Here is a 6,000-nt window from a genome sequence, read left to right on the forward strand (position 1 = left end):
AGGATTTTGGAGTCCTAACCTCAGGCATGGGAACCCAATTTGAGTCTAAAAAATTGACCACTTCAACATTCTGAGGCTTCGAAAACCTAGGAGCATTAGCACACCAGTTTGGTTGGGGGATTTTGAGGTCGTCATAAATCCCTGGATCAATCAAAGCTTGGAACCTCTCCAGATCCAGATCCTTGAAAGCTCCAATAATGCCTTGATAGGTCTGACGCCGGGCATAGACATAGCCAGGAGCAGCGACCTTAGCCATAAACTTTCTACATCCAGCTGTCTTGACCCATCTCTTGATAACTTCATGACGGAGCTTGTTAGAAAGATCTTCGAAAACACAAGGAGCTTTCTCCTCAAGCAGCTTGGTCAAACGAGCAACGGTACTATCCGAGCTCTCCAATTTTGCTTGAAGACTAGAAATCTCAGCATCCTTGCCGATCAAGGAGCCTTCGGCCTCTTCCAAACTAGATTGAAGAGAAGACTTTTCTTGCACCAGTGCCTCGTTGGCCCCCTTCACATTAGCCAACTCACTAAGAAGGTCGGCTTACAATTAAAGATTTATTATTTGACTTTAGAGCTGATAACTCAGTCTCTAATTCCTTGTTACGTTGCTCAGCCTGTTGAAGGGAAAAGAAATCCTGCCTGGCAGAATTAATGCTTTGACCCAGAGATTGGACCAAAGCACAAGCCATCCTGTAAACCAAGAAATAAAGGATTTACAAATGAAGTAAAGAAAATAAACTTCAGAAAGAAAGAAGAAGGAAACAAACACATACCTCACAGTGATGTTATGAGCTTGCAAATGACCAAACCCTTGAAGGTATGTCAGGTCGGATGGAAGAATAGCTCCACCCAACCATTCATTGGCAACTCTAGACATAGAGCGAGGTTCGCCCCTGAACACCGACGAACTAGCATCCAGCAACCAATCTGGTTGGAGGACGTTGGTCGGCCTTGGAACCCTCTCTTCTGAGTTCAGGGTGTCTTTAAAAGAAATTTCCTCACCTAAAGAAGGATGAGGTTCAAAATCTGAAGCCCTCTCTGAGCTAACACCCGAACTGGACACATTCTTCGATGGTCGGGGTGGTAAGTCGGAAGGTTTCTCCTTCCTAACACGAGAGGCTTTCCCTTTTGAGGAGGAGATTGTACCAGCCGGTGCTTGATCTGGCTTGGTCGGATGCTTTCCCTCTACTTGCAACATAGTGGGAGCAACATCTTCAAAATCCTCCTCACCGAGCAACACTACACCATATTCCGAGTAAGATGACTTTGCAAAAAATAAAAACAAAAATGGATGAAATAAAAGAAAAGGCACATATCTTACCAATCAAGAACCCCCAATGATGAAGAATATTCGGATATTCTGGACAATATCCATTCACAGCAAACAAATTCCGATCTTCAGTGGGGATCATCCGAATACGATCCCTTGCTTCCTGTTTGGAACGAGAAAGGGGAGGGATGGCATTTGAATTCTCCCTTGGATTTTTGGGCCAAGAAATCGGAAAGGACGGAGGAGAGGAAGGACGAATGAAGAAATACTTGGATCTCCAACCCTTGGTATTTGAAGGAAGGGTGCTCGTTCCAACGAAATTACCCTCCCATCCATACTGGAAAGCAGTTCATTTGGAAAGTAAAACCAATGATTTTGCTCTTGCTTCTTGTGCATGAAGAATTCAAGGAATAAATTTAAGGTCGGAATTACACTGACCTCATTTTGCTTACAGAAGCCCCAAAAACAAATTATGCTACGCCAACTATTTGGCGCTAACATCCCCAAACACATCCCAAAATGATTAAGAATGTCTGTGAAGACTGGGTGTACGGGAAATCTAAAGCCACTAATAAAAGCATCCTCATATACAGCGAATTCACCCAAGGGAGGTCGGTGAGCACGTTCGTGAAAAGAAGGGACCCTAATCACAAAGTCATCAGGTATCCTATACCGAGCTCGGATGAGGTCTAAATCACTCTCAGTCAACTCGGAAGGAAAAAAACTAGGACCTGAACTACTAGGATCAAAGTCTATGTGTTCGGATGTCCTAGGACGATTTCTCTCAAAGGCAAGCTCGGATGGAGAAATATTTTTTAACCATTTTCTTCTATTAGTACTAAACCGAGCACGAATAATTAAAGTCCTGAACTCCTCATCATTAAGCATGTTTGGACGAGCACCATGAGATATGGTCGGATTAACAGAGGTGTCACTATCAGAGTCACTGTAGCCAGAAGAGGAAGCCCCACTATTCTCAGAACGAATAGTCTCGCTTTCAGAAGAGGGTTGGCTAGGGGGAACCCTAGAAGGCTTAGAGGCCATTTTCTTGACACCCATCACAGACAAGAAACTAAGCTAAGGAGATAGTTGCAGATAATAGAGAAGCAGAAACAAAAAGAAATGCAAAGCAACCTCAAAATACAAGCACGAAATCAGAAATGAAAACCATAAAAAGCATCAGCAAGGAAAAACGAACTTACTGGTGCAAGGAATCAACAAGAGAAGCTTCAACAAAGAGGGGAAGAGCAAAAAATGCAGGCACCACTGTTCACCTTCTTCACGAACAAAAACTCAGACACCATAAATGAAAGAGGGAAAAGGAGGAAGGATACTTATGCTCTTCAGAAAATCCTAATCTAAAGGACCAAAAAAGAAGGCTGTCAAACTTCTAGAAAAGAATCCCAATCCAACGTCTCCAAGACTAGTTCTCATCCAATGATCTGAAAAAACTTTGTCTTTAAAAGATTCAAATCCAATGGACAAGATGAAGAGGGAGGAACGGTTGGTATTCGTGTTTTTCAAAATTCAAAAATCAATTATGATATGCCATAAATGAGAGGACACGTGTCAATAAAGAAGAACGTGCCAAAAGTCGTGCGCCGTCGTTTCCCTTATTACGGCACACTGACCTGTCAGATGACATCATCAACAACATCCACCAAATCAATTGCCAAAAATCTAAAGTTACGCTGGTCGGAAATGCAGAAGTGTTCGATCATCAAATCTCTAAAGACCGAATAATGTGAAGCTCGGACTTCATAGACTGAGGGGCTTATGATATAGAATAAATAAAATGGCTCGAACCAGTTCAGATAAACCCAGGTCGGACCAGGTTGATAAACCTAGGTCGAACCAGTTCGGATACACCCAGGTCGAACAGACCAAGTCAAGGTCAGTTATACAAGCGTAAAGGCAGGATAACAAAGTGAATCCTAGTAGATTGATAACCAAAGACAAAGTATTCGACTGGGACTCAATAACTCATATTTGAGTAGGACTCAATCACTAAAGTTCGTATTGTAGTCCACGTAATGTTTTAGTTTGAGACGAACTCATACGTAGAAAATCTATAAAAAAGTAAGGGAGCACAAGAGAAAGGTACGCTAAATAGAACTATCACTATTCATATTATTATAGTTCATTACTTTCTTGTCTTCCTTATTCGGATTCCTAACTATATCGTCGGAGGTGAAAACTCGAGCTCCACGGTCGAACTCATTCTTGCAGATTCATCCGGCTGAAGGGACAAACAGGATTGTGCAGCAACAGTACCAAAACCAAGGCCCTCAATTCTCACTTTGGAGCATATGAGACTGCATTATGGTTGTTAGGTTTCAGGTCACCAATTCTATGGTCTCTTGGTCGGACAGGATGTTATGGAGAACTTTGGTTTTGAGCTACGGAAGATATACTTCTTTTTGTCTTATTGTGGAGTTGATTATAAGCTTGAACTCTCTTATGAGGATATCTGGCAAATCCAGCTTTGTCGTATTCCTGGTAAAAGTAGAAACAAGTTCTTCCTAATTCAAGTAAGCACCCTTTGAAGCATACCCAAAGGACTAGGCTATATATATATCCATATATATATATATATATATATATATATATATATATATATATATATATATATATCATACTATCATACTACTATTATAAAAGTACGAACTCATGGAAGATGGCTACATGTTTTTCCTAAAATACCCCTAAACTTTTACTAAAATTATATAATTAATTATGTCTAAAATTGTAATTTAATACTCATAAATATAATTAATATAATATTTATTATTAATTGAATCTTCAAAGGTTTTTCTTAGAATCCCAAATGGTTGAAACTCTTAGTTGGCCCATTAAAAGAAAAAAGTAAAAAAAAAATCCATCAAAACCAATGATATTCATTTAATTAAAATCATAATACATGGAAAATATAATAATATTTATTAATTAATATATTTACTAAATGGATCTTCAAAGGTTTTGCTTGAGAATCCCTTGAGAATTCCAAAAGTTTGAAGCCTTTTAGTTCGCCCATTAAAAGAAAAACAAAAAAACAAAAAAAAACCATTGAAATCATTGATATTCATTTAATTAAAATCGTTATATATAGAATGACGAAAACATATAAGTTTTAGACTTAAATTCAACTCAAAGAAAGAAAAAAAAACTTAATCATATTCCAAGACACACCACACGTGCATATGCATGTGTATCATTACTAGTATATACAACCTTGTCGATATGTCCGAGTGGTTAAGGAGATAGACTTGAAATCTATTGGGCTTCGCCCACGCGAACCCGATGTCGACGGTTTAATCCGACATTGCTTGGAGATTTTTTTTTTTTTTTTATTTTCCCATTTGGAAAAGCTCTATTTCTTTGATGTAGCATCCCCGCCCAAATCTCTTTGTGTTTCATTTTGTTTCTTTCGTTAGCTTGTGTGTGTGTTTTCTTCTTGTGCGTTTGGATCCCTTGAGATCCCAAGTTGGCCTTTAGTTCGCTCTTTTAAGAAAAAAAAAAAAAAAAACCATTAAAATCATTGAAATCTGATACATTTAATTAATCGTTACATATAGGCATATAAGTTTTAGACTTATTCAACTCAAAGAAGAAAAAAAAATTCAATCATATTCCAAGACCCACGCTGTGCTGTGTCATTACTAGTATATATATGGGAACCCGAAGCACACACAACCTTGTCGATATGTCCGAGTGGTTAAGGAGATAGACTTGAAATCTATTGGGCTTCGCCCGCGCAGGTTCGAACCCTGCTGTCGACGGTTTTAATCTGACATTGTTCTTGGAGATTGGTTTTGAGATCTTTTTTTTTGTTATTTCTCTACATAATGGAAAAACTCTTTTTCTTTGATGTAGCATACCACGCCAAATCTCTTTGTGTTTTCATTTTTGTTTCTTTTCGATTAGCTATTTCGTGGTGTGTGTTTTAACAATTCTATGTGCCGAATTGAGAATCCCTTGAGAATCCCAAAAGTTTGAAGCCTTTTAGTTCGTCCATTAAAAGAAAAAAAGAAAAAAAAAACCATTAAAATCATTGAAATCATTGATATTCATTTAATTAAAATCGTTATATATAGAATGACGAAAACATATAAGTTTTAGACTTAAATTCAACTCAAAGAAAGAAAAAAAAATTCAATCATATTCCAAGACACATCGCATGTGCATGTGTATCATTACTAGTATATATATATGGGAACCTGAACCGAAGCACACACAACCTTGTCGATATGTCCGAGTGGTTAAGGAGATAGACTTGAAATCTATTGGGCTTCGCCCGCGCAGGTTCGAACCCTGCTGTCGACGGTTTTCATCTGACATTGTTCTTGGCGATTGGTTTTGAGATCTCTTTTTGTTATTTCTCTACATAATGGAAAAGCTCTTTTTCTTTGATGTAGCATACCACATCAGTGTGTGAACCACGTCAAATCTCTATGTTTTCATTTTTGTTTCTTTTCGATTAGCTATTTCGTGGTGTGTGTTTTAACAATTCTATGTGCCGAATTTCTATGCCTACTCAGGAGATATCCACACAGGTACGAACGAAAATCCTATGGATACGATATCAGTATGGATTCCGAATTGATTTTGTCTGAACCAATATAGTATTATTGGTTTATTATGAACCATGAGACGACCTTAAACCAAACCAGTAGGGCAAAGGAAGATTAGACCGGTAGGTAAGGCGTGTTCTTGTAAGTATTCAAACAGCA

General features: G+C 38.4%; 2 non-coding genes across 2 annotated transcripts; both read left to right on the forward strand.

Annotated features, from left to right (window-relative positions):
• The first annotated feature begins 4,967 nt into the window (after positions 1-4,967).
• On the forward strand, positions 4,968-5,049 carry TRNAS-UGA (transfer RNA serine (anticodon UGA)). The gene has a single exon. It is a non-coding gene; the product is annotated as a tRNA-Ser (tRNA).
• A 462-nt stretch (positions 5,050-5,511) lies between these two features.
• TRNAS-UGA (transfer RNA serine (anticodon UGA)) lies at positions 5,512-5,593 on the forward strand. The gene has a single exon. It is a non-coding gene; the product is annotated as a tRNA-Ser (tRNA).
• Positions 5,594-6,000: the final 407 nt, after the last annotated feature.

This window comes from Hakea prostrata, chromosome 7 (assembly GCF_041222555.1).
Source record: "Hakea prostrata isolate BN-2017 chromosome 7, UWA_Hpros_2, whole genome shotgun sequence".
NCBI lineage: Eukaryota > Viridiplantae > Streptophyta > Magnoliopsida > Proteales > Proteaceae > Hakea > Hakea prostrata.